Source organism: Salvelinus alpinus, chromosome 33 (genome assembly GCF_045679555.1).
Source record: "Salvelinus alpinus chromosome 33, SLU_Salpinus.1, whole genome shotgun sequence".
Taxonomy (NCBI): Eukaryota; Metazoa; Chordata; class Actinopteri; order Salmoniformes; family Salmonidae; genus Salvelinus; species Salvelinus alpinus.
The window spans coordinates 12462114-12475218 of NC_092118.1; the positions used below are offsets into that span (position 1 = coordinate 12462114).

At 48.0% G+C, this 13105-nt stretch overlaps 1 protein-coding gene and 1 long non-coding RNA gene across 3 annotated transcripts in view; one reads left to right on the forward strand and one right to left on the reverse strand.

Annotated features, from left to right (window-relative positions):
- LOC139562880 (uncharacterized) overlaps positions 1 to 13105 on the forward strand; it is a 60946-nt gene that overhangs the window by 15576 nt on the left and 32265 nt on the right. The gene's annotated exons all lie outside the window — the stretch shown is intronic.
- Positions 1 to 13105, reverse strand: part of LOC139562879 (teashirt homolog 3-like) — a 34926-nt gene that overhangs the window by 5760 nt on the left and 16061 nt on the right. The gene's annotated exons all lie outside the window — the stretch shown is intronic.

Below are 13105 nucleotides of genomic sequence, written 5' to 3' on the forward strand. Positions count from 1 at the left end.
TGAAAATAGTGGACCGGAAGACAAGCAGAGATTATAGACAGGACATTGGGATAATGCCGTACATTCCTGACCGTTCCTGATTCCTAGCTGTTCATCATTCATTGTCCAGGTATGTAAACTAAGGGCAAGAATGACACTGACCATGGTGCGCCGGTGCACACATTAACACCTGCTAAAGGTCACTTGAATATGAATGATCTCAACAGTCAGAACATTATCTATACGAAACCTATAAATCCGCTTCAATATGGGACACTATAACACTATAGCAACAAAAAAAACAATTACTTAAAAGAATGGAAAGTATTTACTAAAGCGTATATGAGCTTTGTGGGGAAAGCCACAGCCTCTTCAAAAGGTACAGTTATATCTGGTGACATTGAGTAGCTACCTCCAGAACCGGGTAGCGACCTCCAGAACCGGGTAGCTACCTCCAGGGCCTGCCAGCCATGTCACACAACACGCTCCAGCAGTGTTACTGCTGACTTCTACCTCGGCGCGGTACTGAAGGTGTGAGCACTGCCTCAGCCCAGACACAGGGAGAAATCTCTGTCATTGTCAGTCGGCTCATTTTGTTGCCTTTGGCAGTGTGATGCCGCGGGATAAACAGATGCACTGAAACACGCAGCAGCTCCCAGTCGTTGCGCTGCGGTAAAAACGCTGTGCCTCCAGGCAGTCGTCTGTAGCCTTTCAACTGAACAAGCAGGCTGCCTAATGTTCAATCTCACACATCAGTATGCAGCAAGTTGGAATCGTGTGTGCTAGTGTATAGGATGCATACAACATAATGCATTGTTAAACAACTACTGAACAACTACTGAACCAGAAGGAAATGTATTCTTACAGCCAATTATTTTGGTAGCATTTCTACTTAAAATGTTCCAACATTTCTGAAGAATGTCTACGACTTGTCACATAAATCTTAGGGATTACACTATTATTGTATTTAAAAAAATACAAACAAATTCTTATTTACATTGACAGCCTACCCCGGCCAAACCCTAACGACGCTGGGCCAATTGTGCACCGCCCTATGGAACTCTCAATCACAGCCAGTTGTGATACAGCCTGGAATTGAACCAGTGTCTGTAGTGACACCTCTAGCAATGAGATGCAGTGCCTTAGACCACTGCGCCATTCGGGAGGCCCAGAGTAGACAATAGAAACTTTTACATTTAGATGCATAATGGACATCTGCCATTTTGTGAACAGATGCAGCAATGCTCAGAAAAGCACAATTGGAATATTGAGCAGCAAAATATGGGATATCTTAACATGTAATCCAATACCACACACAACTCAACAGGCAACCCTGATCAGGCAATGCACGCACACGCACACGCACACGCACACACTGCCATCTGTTCTGAATCAGCCAAAACGACAGCTGTTTAAGAGAAGAATGCCTTTGCTCAGGAAGCAGTCAGAACAGCACACACATCGAGGCCAAACACCCATGTGAAATCGCCTTCCTCAAAATACAACACAGACTTAAGGCTGTTAAATGTAATTAAAACACACACAGAGAAAGGAAGGCATGGGGGAGGGTCCTTTTAACACCAAAGCCAATTAATCTGCAGTGTAACCTTTGCTATGGCACTAAATATAAATGTATAGTTCACCTAAAACATCATTACAACACTGATTTGAATGTCATTAAAATGTGCAACTGAAAACACAGCGAGAGGCCAAAGTAATATGCCTCTCTCTGTGCCAATGTCAAGTACTTCTTCTACTGAACCTCCTGCCTCCCTCTCAAGTGTGAACAAACCAGCCAAAAGACTAACCTTGACCTGAATATGACAGAACAAAAACCAACATTGCGGGTGTGTGTGTGTGTGTGCCTACGAAGACAATGAAAGATATACTGAAAGAGAAAGGGAGGCGTTTGTGTGAATGATTCCTTTATTTACATGTGTCTACGTGTGTCTTGCATTAAAGGCATATGGAGATGGAATGTGAGGCAACACATTCAGCACAAAACACCTACTTAAACATCAGCTTTTAGCCTAAGGCATAGAGAGTAGAGAGAGCGAGAGAGAAAAGACTTGAATAGATGTGGAGGTAGGAGGGAAGACAGGCAGAGAGGAAGGAGGGAGGCCTTGGAAAGACCTCAACCCTGAGGCCACACAGGGAGCAGCTCACAGGCCTCTGGACCGGCGCCAGGCCACAGGGCCCCTAAAGTGACCGTGGATGTGTATTCCAATATTGAGTTTTCATCCCTGGTGCAGGCATGGCCAAACGCGCTCCGCCACGCAGGTGCACTTTTAATTAGAAAACGGGATGGGTGAAAAAGAAAAAAAAAGGGAGAGCAAGTGAAAATAACCTCTGAATTAATTGGCAGCGGAGAGGAAGAGAGTTTGATCTCATTTGCGGTGGGATATTAAGAGAGAAGACCCATTGAGAATGGCTCTTTGAAATGGGGGAGAGATGTGTGCTTTTGGGATTGGGACCACAGAACCCAGAGCGATTAGTTTACTTCTCAAAATAACACATTTATCTGTATCAAAGGATTCCATAACCAAACAACCCAGCTCTGAGCCACCAATGTATTTCCATTATATGTCATGTCCATCTGATATCGGGGCAATTAATGCACTGTATATCATTTGGGGATGTTTAAGGGGAAAACTAAACCTGAGGAATCCAATTTTTCGCTCGATTTTTTTTGCAGTCTTCCCTCTTCTAATTCTTGCTTACCATTTGATACATTTAGCCAGTTGCTGTTATATCTCAGTAGCAAATGATTCTGAAAAAGCTCTTTCCATAAAAGGTCAATTCTGGTTGACATTATTGTATACAAGTCAATACAAACACTAAGGGTTCATTTTAGTCAAGAAGTATGCTGCTAGGATACAGATCACCGTCGTTACATAATCCCTCCGCAGGCAAATCATTCACACAGGCACTCTATTACAGCATGTTTACAGAACTGTTTAGGAGTGAAACTGTGGAATGTGTGTGTGTGTGTGTGTGTGTGTGTGTGTGTGTGTGTGTGTGTGTGTGTGTGTGTGTGTGTGTGTGTGTGTGTGTGTGTGTGTGTGTGTGTGTGTGTGTGTGTGTGTGTGTGGGGGGGGTGGGGGTCTGTAGTCACATGCCTTTAGCAGTTGCACAGTTTAGGTTTGAACGGCAGTTTCAGACAGACCACGGGATGAATTTTATCAGATGACGGAGACTTTATTAGCCGTCTCTCTCCGAGGGCTGGGTCACGGGAGCATTTCTTCAAGGAAAAAGCAGGAAGGAATCATCACGGCAGCCAATCAAATATCCCCCAAGTTCCTTTACTTGGCCTGGTTAGAACGGAGAAGAGGAGCAACAACCCGCAGGTTCCATGAATACCTTTCTGTGTAGAGGTGAAGGTGGAAAGGGAAAGAAGGGCTAGATGTTTGGTAATGAAAGACGCTAAATATAGCACCAAACCCCACGTTCATAATGGGAGGTAGCTAGCTCCAATACAGCAGTAGGCCTATCTGCTAAATGATATCATTAGAAGGAGAATGGTTAGTAGCCTTAAGCTGACACTGCCAGTGTGGTAGTGGAGAATATGAGATAGCAACAGACCCTGTCTCTGTCCCTCCCCTCTCCTCCCCTCAGATCCCCTCTGATGAGATCCTATACCTCCCTTTCTCCACCCTCCTCGCCATTCGCCGCTGCCATGATCCACGTTAATGAAGTTAATTGAATCTGAGATCAATAATGCTTCATTATTGTGATTTGACATGCACAGACAAATTGGTTGGGCGGCTGTGTGTGTTCTAATCTGGTGTGTGTGTGTGTGTGTGTGTGTGTGTGTGTGTGTGTGTGTGTGTGTGTGTGTGTGTGTGTGTGTGTGTGTGTGTGTGTGTGTGTGTGTGTGTGTGGCAGGAAGGTGGGTAAGGGGCAATTGCTGGCCGGAGCGAGGGATTGAAGAGAGGGAGAATGGAGGCGAGGGATCGCCGAGGCGTACCATCGATCGTAGAGAGACGCCCATCGACCCAGACGCCTGACGAATGGAGCCAGGTCTCCAAGGCTACAAGTAAACGCTGCCTCCGAAAGGAAAGGCTACTTTAACCAGCCTCCCTACCCCGCCCAGCCATCTCTGTACAGCCCAAGACCACCAGGCCCCATTGAGATGGATTCAAATAGCAATGTAGCAGAGAGAGAGAGAGAGAGAATGCAAAGGAATCTGTGACATGAGGATACGTATCAAAAGCACCTGAAAATGACCTAGGGACTACGTATTGTAATTGCATATACATTGAGCTGGCGGGCCGGCCAGTGCCTGGCTGTGTGACGGTGAGGCGAGGTGAGCGTATATCTGAGTGAGGGTGGATTAGGGGAGATAGAACAGGTTAGGTAAGAGCGGCGGCGGATGGAGCACGGTGGAACTGTAAGATTATGCATGAACACCGGTGCGAGCGCGGCTAATCGGCTGCTCATGCCACTCAGTTGGAGAGCGGCTGACAGCGTATTTACACACAGTGCCTCGCCGTGCCGCCGGCTCCAGGTGCCTGCCTACATGCCTGGGCCATCCCTTCGCCAGGGTGCTTCCCCAGCCCATCCCCACGCCTTGACACTCCACAGCGCCGAGCGCAGAGAGCTACTGACGCATTCTCAACTCAACAAATAGGAGACCCCCCCCCCCCCCTCCCACTTCCCCAACCCCTTCCTATCTATGCTCTCAGAGTCGGGAGACGGGATGAGAGGGTGGGGGTGTAGAAATAAAATAAGGATCCCCTATCTAGAAATGAAAGAAACCTTAAGTTCAGGTTGTTTTCTTAAACGGTACCGTTTAATGTACAAATGACCTTGACTAACCTGTACCCCCGCACATTGACTCGGTACCGGTAACCCCTGTATAAAGCCTCATTATTATTACGTCATTTCATTGTGTTACTTTAGTTTATTTTAGTACTTTAGTTCATTTAGTAAATATTTTCTTAACTATTTATTGAACTGGTTGGTTAAGGGCTTGTAAGTAAGCATTTCACGGTAAGGTCTACACCTGTTGTATTCGGCGCATGTGACAAATACAATTTGATTTGATTTGCTTTGCTCAGTGTTCACAGACAAGTGGAGGAGCATTGTGCTGGGAGACGCAGACTAAGATGTTCCGGAATAAAAGCAGTGTTAGTCGAGGCATTCCCCACGAACGAATAAAAACAACGTTAATGACCAAACCCCTACTATATTGGTTTTGTACTCATTTTGGATTCCCTAACCACGATTAGTATCTTGCCTTTATCATTCTTAACACTACTCAAACCACATAAAACCACGGAAATAGTCGGTGGCGAATCCTAGACTGTCAGACACATTGAGCAGTGACACGGAGTGCCGTGTTTCTCAAATGTACACACGGGCTCAAAATGACCCCATTCAGACAGGTCCTCCGACACACCACACAGCTCTGAACGGACCTCCCCCTGAGAGACAATCTTACTGTGAAGTTTACAAAGGCAGAGACAAGGTCAACATTTCCCCGGTTGGCCTGAATGACTAATAGAGAGCCGGTTTCTGTGTGGAATGCTGGCTAACAGTAGAGGGCTAACAGTAGAGGGCTAACAGTAGAGGGCTAACGGTAGAGGGCTAACGGTAGAGGGCTAACAGTAGAGGGCTAACAGTAGAGGGCTAACGGTAGAGGGCTAACGGTAGAGGGCTAACAGTAGAGGGCTAACGGTAGAGGGCTAACGGTAGAGGGCTAACGGTAGAGGGCTAACGGTAGAGGGCTAACGGTAGAGGGCTAACGGTAGAGGGCTAACGGTAGAGGGCTAACAGTAGAGGGCTAACGGTAGAGGGCTAACGGTAGAGGGCTAACAGTAGAGGGCTAACGGTAGAGGGCTAACGGTAGAGGACTAACGGTAGAGGGCTAACGGTAAAGGGCTAACGGTAGAGGGCTAACGGTAGAGGGCTAACGGTAGAGGGCTAACGGTAAAGGGCTAACGGTAGAGGGCTAACGGTAGAGGGCTAACGGTAGAGGGCTAACGGTAGAGGGCTAACGGTAGAGGGCTAACGGTAGAGGGCTAACGGTAGAGGGCTAACAGTAGAGGGCTAACACTAGGGGGCTAACAGTAGAGGGCTAACAGTAGGGGGCTAACGGTAGAGGGCTAACGGTAGAGGGCTAACGGTAGAGGGCTAACGGTAGAGGGCTAACGGTAGAGGGCTAACAGTAGAGGGCTCACAGTAGGGGGCTAACAGTAGAGGGCTAACGGTAGAGGGCTAACAGTAGAGGGCTGACAGTAGAGGGCTAACAGTAGGGGGCTAACAGTAGAGGGCTAACAGTAGAGGGCTAACAGTAGAGGAGGCACGAATCATTAGAACAAGTGTTTTTCTCTGTCTTGTCCGTCCCATCACATCTACCACTAAGATGAATACCCTTAATAGGACGATGGGTAGACAGTTAGTTGGGTAGTTGATCGCGGAACTAGGCTCCCGAGAGGCGCAGCGGTCTAAGACACTGCATCTCAGTGCAAGAGGCGTCACTGAGGTACCTGGTTCGAATCCAGGCTGCGTCACATCCGGCCGTGATTGAGAGTCACATAGGGTGGCGCACAATTGGCCCAGTGTCGTCCGGGTTTGGCCGGAGTAGGCCGTCATTGCAAATAAGAAGTTGTTCTCAACTGACTTGCCTAGTTAAATAAAATAAAAAACAAATATGACTGTTTCTTTCTGTTTCGCACACACACACTCCCTCAGCCGCAACTAGAATAGACATATTTCAAAATGCCAGTATCTGACAGAGACCGTGTCTGGCACACCCATAGCACAGCACAGGCATAGTGGTTCACAGAGAATGTGATTACTTATTAAACAGCAATACTAAAAAAGGACCCCTTCATATCCATACAAACTGCCTGCGTATATTAGTCTATCTAGCCAAGGGGTTATGATAATTGACTCCCTAAACATCCATTACTATGCCGCTCTCTGATGCTCCCTGCATGAGACGGCGGCCAATGGAATCACCCCCTGACAGTTAGATGTGGGCTGGGGGTTGGGGTTATGAGCTGCATCCCTTCCAGCATGGTCTCAAACGGCCCACGAACAGGCAGCACACACACTACCATCAAGAAGAGACGATGATCTCAAGCAAATTGTCCGCCAGCCACCCTTTGTTATTCAGATGTGCACCACTTTGAGCAGTCACATTCCTAAAGCACAGGGCAACCAGAGGTCACAGTCATCCGTTCCCAAGGGGAGGGAGTGGAGGGAGGGATGGGGGACCGCTGGGGTGTACACAGTGATCCAACCAGGGCTGAGCAGGATACATCATTTCCAACATCTCTCATCATTATCTCCTTGAGTCTCTCTGGTATCTCCTTGAGTCTCTCTCTGTGTTCCGTCCATCCCTGCCTCCCCCTCTCTCAATGCTCTATCCTTCCCTGTACTGCCCTGCCTCCCCCTCTCTCAATGCTCTATCCTTCCCTGTACTGCCCTGCCTCCCCCTCTCTGCTCGAGTCCCACTCAGAACAGAATCACAGGACTGTGTCAGTCTACCATTAGAGAGGGCTGCTGGGTAATGGGAGAGAACAGATCTGGCTTGCTGCGATCCCTTCGGCCTAGCTGTACTTTCTCTGAACACGCACAGACCCACCCACCCACACACACACACACACACACACACACACACACACACACACACACACACACACACACACACACACACACACACACACACACACACACACACACACACACACACACACACACACACACACACACACACACACACACAAATACACACTCAAACGACAAGCCTGACACAGATAAGACGAACAGAAAACACACGGCATCAAAGAAGAGAATACTGAATACAAACCCTGATATCCCTTTGTCTCCCTGAAACCCACACAGAAGGACGACACACACAGACTATAACAAAAATGTTAGAGGGGAAATAATAGCTATTTCCAAACCATAATACCCAGTGTTAAGAGCGGTCGGCTCTGTGATTTAGGTGGTCTGTGGAGATGTCAGTCTGCAGTCCCTGGGAAAGGGAGGAGAGAGCAGTCCTAATGGGGAAGTGGCGGCCAGCTCGGCGCTGGCTACCAGCTCCCATCCCTGCTCTAGATTTGGTTTGTCACTGGATATCCATTACCTGCCAGTCTCCTCTGATCTCTTTGGACAGCCCTGATCAAAAGATGTCATTTGACCTACTCGGCTAGGCTCGGCCGGGAAGTTAGCGCCGGGCCACGGGGAGGCGCGGGACGACCTGCCCGCAAATAAAACGACAGCATCACTTTAACGTCCCGTCATGTACGGGAGGGCGATTATGATAATGCCAGATCTGTCAGAACAGAAACGGACAGAAAGGCAAATCGCCGGCGCTGCCGCTAATGTGGAGGATACAGCCCTCTCCTCTCTCTCTTCATAGTCTCCCTCTCCCGCTCACACACACTCACACTCTTGTCTCTTTCGTTATTGGGTTTGTGTGAAGGTGGAGAGGGAGAGAGCGAGAGAGCTCCAACAGCTGAGAGGGTGGCCAGGGCTACTGTGGTTGTTTGAGGCTGTGTCAGGTCTAATCTGCTAGCATGCCCTGGGCCCCACTGCATCCTAATGCCGACATGTTTGTTTATACTGATTTAGTCGCAGGATGACGCTCCAGATAGGATTGCGGACACCTGATTGCTTTTGATATTGCCTGGGCTAAATTTAAAAGCAGCATTCGGGGGTGGAGCTGTGGGCTGGACTGGAGCCGTGACTGACAAACACGCATGTCAACATGGGCGCACTCACACACACACACACATCCTCCCACGCGCACACAAATATACATACACACACATATACGCACAAACACCACACTCAAACGCACTAACAAAAAGAGGCATACACACCCACAACCACGATGGGAAACGTTGCTGGGCCATTGCGCAATAAAAGGTATGAAATGTGGAGGGTTTTAGAGGAAAGAGAAACGGCTAGCAATAAAGCTGGAAAACAGCAGCAGTCCGAGGTAATTTAGACTGCAAAAACACAAACCATTAAGTTTGAGCATTATCTTTTAATTTAATCTTGAATGATTTATAATCCATCACGCAAGGCTTCAACCACATCCAATTATTCTCTGTGGCTTGATTGACAACAACGGTGATTTACGAAGCTAATAAAAAGTGATGTGCTCTCAGCTCCCTGTGAAAATAACCAACCGGACTGAGACTTTAAAGTGACACGGGCCCCCTTTCTTTAGAGCCTGCCCACTTCCTGAGTGCAGATGAGATCAATAGCCCAGGCCTTTGGGTGGAGAGGGTGTTATGTTATGTTGGGTAGGGTAGGGTGGGGGAGCGGGTGTGGAGGGGGGATACCCCAACAATCACTTAACGATCTCCCCATGTAAAAGATAAATCACTCCGTGCATCCCACTCTGGTTTGCCAGAAACGTTGGAAATCAAAATGTCACCCATTCTGACGGGAAGGGCTCTGTATGCAAGGCCGAGTGGTTATATTATGCTTTAATTCCTCCAGCCGTGGTGTATGTGTCATCTTATTCCGGGCTTTATCGGCTAATGTTCCGCTCAATCACTTGATATTAATGAAAAGCAGAGAGCAGAGGCTGGGGGGGGCCCAGAGTTCACATGCATATCAATGCTATTCCCCCGATGTCATTAAGAAATATTCAACTGTTTACAGCGGTAAGCCATGTAGGCCTACTTAATGAAGCTTTAACCCAGAGTTACAAATAGGGTCAGGGAGTCTCCTATTTCTATAAAAATCCCTATTCCAGCTCACTCAACATTCACCAAATCTGCATTCATATGAAATGCTGTTCAGAACAGCCACCTGAGCATGCATAACACGCTATAAATGCTGCACAATTCCAGACAATTGTTTATTTGCAAAACAAAAATACATAAACTGTGGTTTAAATGTGTATGTGTGTGTGTGTGTGTGTGTGTGTGTGTGCCCCCCCCCCCCCTTCCCTTGTGTCCTTTATCCTGGCGGAGGTGAAGCTATGTAGGGCTAGGCTATGCCAGGCTAGGTGAGAGGAGGAGGGGTTTGGCCCAGAGGGCTGACTACTGTCCTAGTAAAGCAGCAGAGAAGCCTCCGCGCACAGCCAGAGAGGCAGAGAGGAGGGGAGCACTGGGGGACTGAAGGGGAGGGTGGGCTGTGCAGGGCCGTGCCGTGCTGGGCGCTACGTGCTGAAATGAAACACAATAGGATGTAAACAGGATGCGTAATTATGACACCACTGATCCAGACATCACGGCTGCTGGATGACATAACGTGGACCACGCATACTCACACACACACACACACACACACACACACACACACACACACACACACACACACACACACACACACACACACACACACACACACACACACAAAAAGCGAGGTTAAAACCCATGATCCTCCATGCCACAGACCATAACCTCTGCCCACATGCTCTCTAACCACTTCCCCCTATGAGAGTACCAGTATATCACATCTCAAGAGGTCCCTCACTTTTTAACTGCCGTATAAAAAGAAGTAGCATTTTCCCGCGTCGTTAGAGACATTGACATAATGCGTGTAATACCGTCCGTGTATGCTTTAGCCATCCTACATTGTGTCGCCTGTGTAGTAAAAAAGCCTTTACATATTTTACCATTTTGTTTTAAATAACAACGGTAAGCCAATTCATTTTAACATTTTATTTTAGAACTGACCAAGTGTTTCTGTCCAACCGTGTTGGTGTATTTTGAAATGCCATGATCATATATTGCCTTATTTTTTCCAAAATCAAAAATAATAGAGAAAAAAAAGACACATTTTGACATAATTAAACATATTAATAACAACGAAAAACGTATTCATTCATATGTGATTTCAACATCAGGAAGTTAAACGGCCCAGTAACTGAGGAGTCACACAGAACAAACAGCACTGAAACAAGACCTCTTTACTCTTTAGTTTTCTTACTCTGAGCAACACCTCTCGTGTCATTTCCGTAACGAATCACTTCTGTAACATATATTTTCTGCAGTGATTTACAACGGGAATGAAATTAAAAAGCAATATAAAACCGTGAGAAAATAACAGCTATAACGAGTGCATTCCTGGGCTTTGATATTTCATTTGTGGCTAGTTATAGTCTAGGAAACGTGGAGAATGATGGATAGCCAGGCATCCAAAGCCTTCAACACCTCTTAACATGAGCCGCTCCTCAGAGCCGCTCTGGGAGGGGCACTCCCCTTGTAGTTTTGGGGGCCGTTGGTGACTTGTTTGGGACGGGAACTGATACAGTATCCATTTCAAAGAGCTGGACATGCCGTTGGTTAGGAGAGGGGTGCGCGGAGAGGGATGAAATATGGCAGGAAGAAGGATGCCACTTTTAATTATCTAATTAGTGCTTAAGAGCGTGCGTGAGCCGAGTGGGCTTTGGATCTGCTCTGCCTGCTGCTGCTGCTTCTGCTGCTGAGGGCCTTAAAATGGCTTCTGTGTGTGTGAGAGAGACAGAGAGAAAGACAGAGACAGAGAGAAAGACAGAGACAGAGAGAGATATACAGAGAGAAAGACAAAGGCAGAGAGAGAGACAGAGCAGCCATCAAAGGCCATGTTTAGATGTTTGGATGCCTCGGCTCCCCCTTTAAACTCTCAATTTACACACAGACCCCGAGGGCCTGAGGCCAGGACCACCAATAACCCCTCCACCCCCAATTAGTGTGTGTGTGTGTGTGTGCGTGTGTGTGTGTGTGTGTGTGTGTGTGTGTGTGAGTGTGCCTGTGTTTGCGTGAGCGTGTGTGTAAACGTCTTTATTTGTGTACAATTTTACGCCGCCTCAGGGAGTCTCTCACGAGCAATCAAGCAAGCGCACACACACAAACCAACGGACACACACACACACACACACACACACACACACACACACACACACACACACACACACACACACACACACACACACACACACACACACACACACACACACACACACACACACACACACACACACACACTCAAACAATGCAAATGCCTCAAATAAACAAACAAGCTCCATCAGCTGGCTTAGCCATGCAGGACTGTGTAGAGCTAAGGACGAGCTACCGCCTTACATTGTGTGTGAGCAGGATAAAGCACCACAGCCCAGCTTAACCACAAAAACAACCACGCAACCAAGACCAATAGTACAGCAATAACAAGCCCTCAGCTCGCTGTTATGGCGACCAGAACCCAGGTGAATACTGAGCTGACTACATATTGTCACTAGGGTAGGGAAGGAGAGAGAAAAGAGAGACACGCCACCGTCGGTTTGTGTGATATCAAACATACTGACCCTGACCTCCACCCACGCAGAGCCACTTGAAGGGGATTGTCTGGCCTAATTGTCAAGGAAAAGGCTTCACCCCAAAGCTACAGGAGGGACAGGGGAACATAAAGGTTAAATCAATTGAATAAATAAAAAACATCCCCAGCCCTGCACAGCCACTCCAAGGCCTTCCCCACCCAGCCCACCCCACCCCATCCCAACCCATCACAGCCTCTCCCAACCCAACCCAACAAAGCCACTCCCAACCCAACCCAACACAACCCAGCCCCTCCCAACCCAACCCAACACAGCCCCTTCCAACCCAACCCAACCCCTCCCAACCCAGCCCCTCACAACGCAACCCAACCCCTCACAACGCAGCCCAGCCCAGTCCAAAACAGGCCCCCTCTTGACTGGTGCCACCTCCAGTGATGTACCACAGCGAAGAGAAGATCCGTTAAAACCCTCCCTGTTTCCCTTTTAACATACTACGTATGCTACATCTCTCTTTCCACTCCAAACCATCTCTCTCGTTCCTCATTCTTGTCTCTGTTTTCTTTCTTCCTCTCCCTACTCTTCCAGTCACAGCGCTCTAAACAATAAATAAGGCGCATGCGTGGCTGGCGTGCCTGCGAGCAGAGAGCATGTGATAATCCGCCGGCGCTATCGTTGCCTCTGCAGGGGCTTATCTGCATTGTAGAGGAGTGCGAGGCAGACAGTCCATATCGCACCGAGGCATTAATGTACTGCCGCTCCCCTGGCCGTGTCACGATGGAGAGATACGGCTCTCGATGGCGTCCCGATCCGCACCCGATCCACGCCGCACCGCGCCTTTAAGGGCCCTACGTACCGTAGCCCTTTCTCTCTCTCACACTTGTTTCTTGTCCTCCTTCA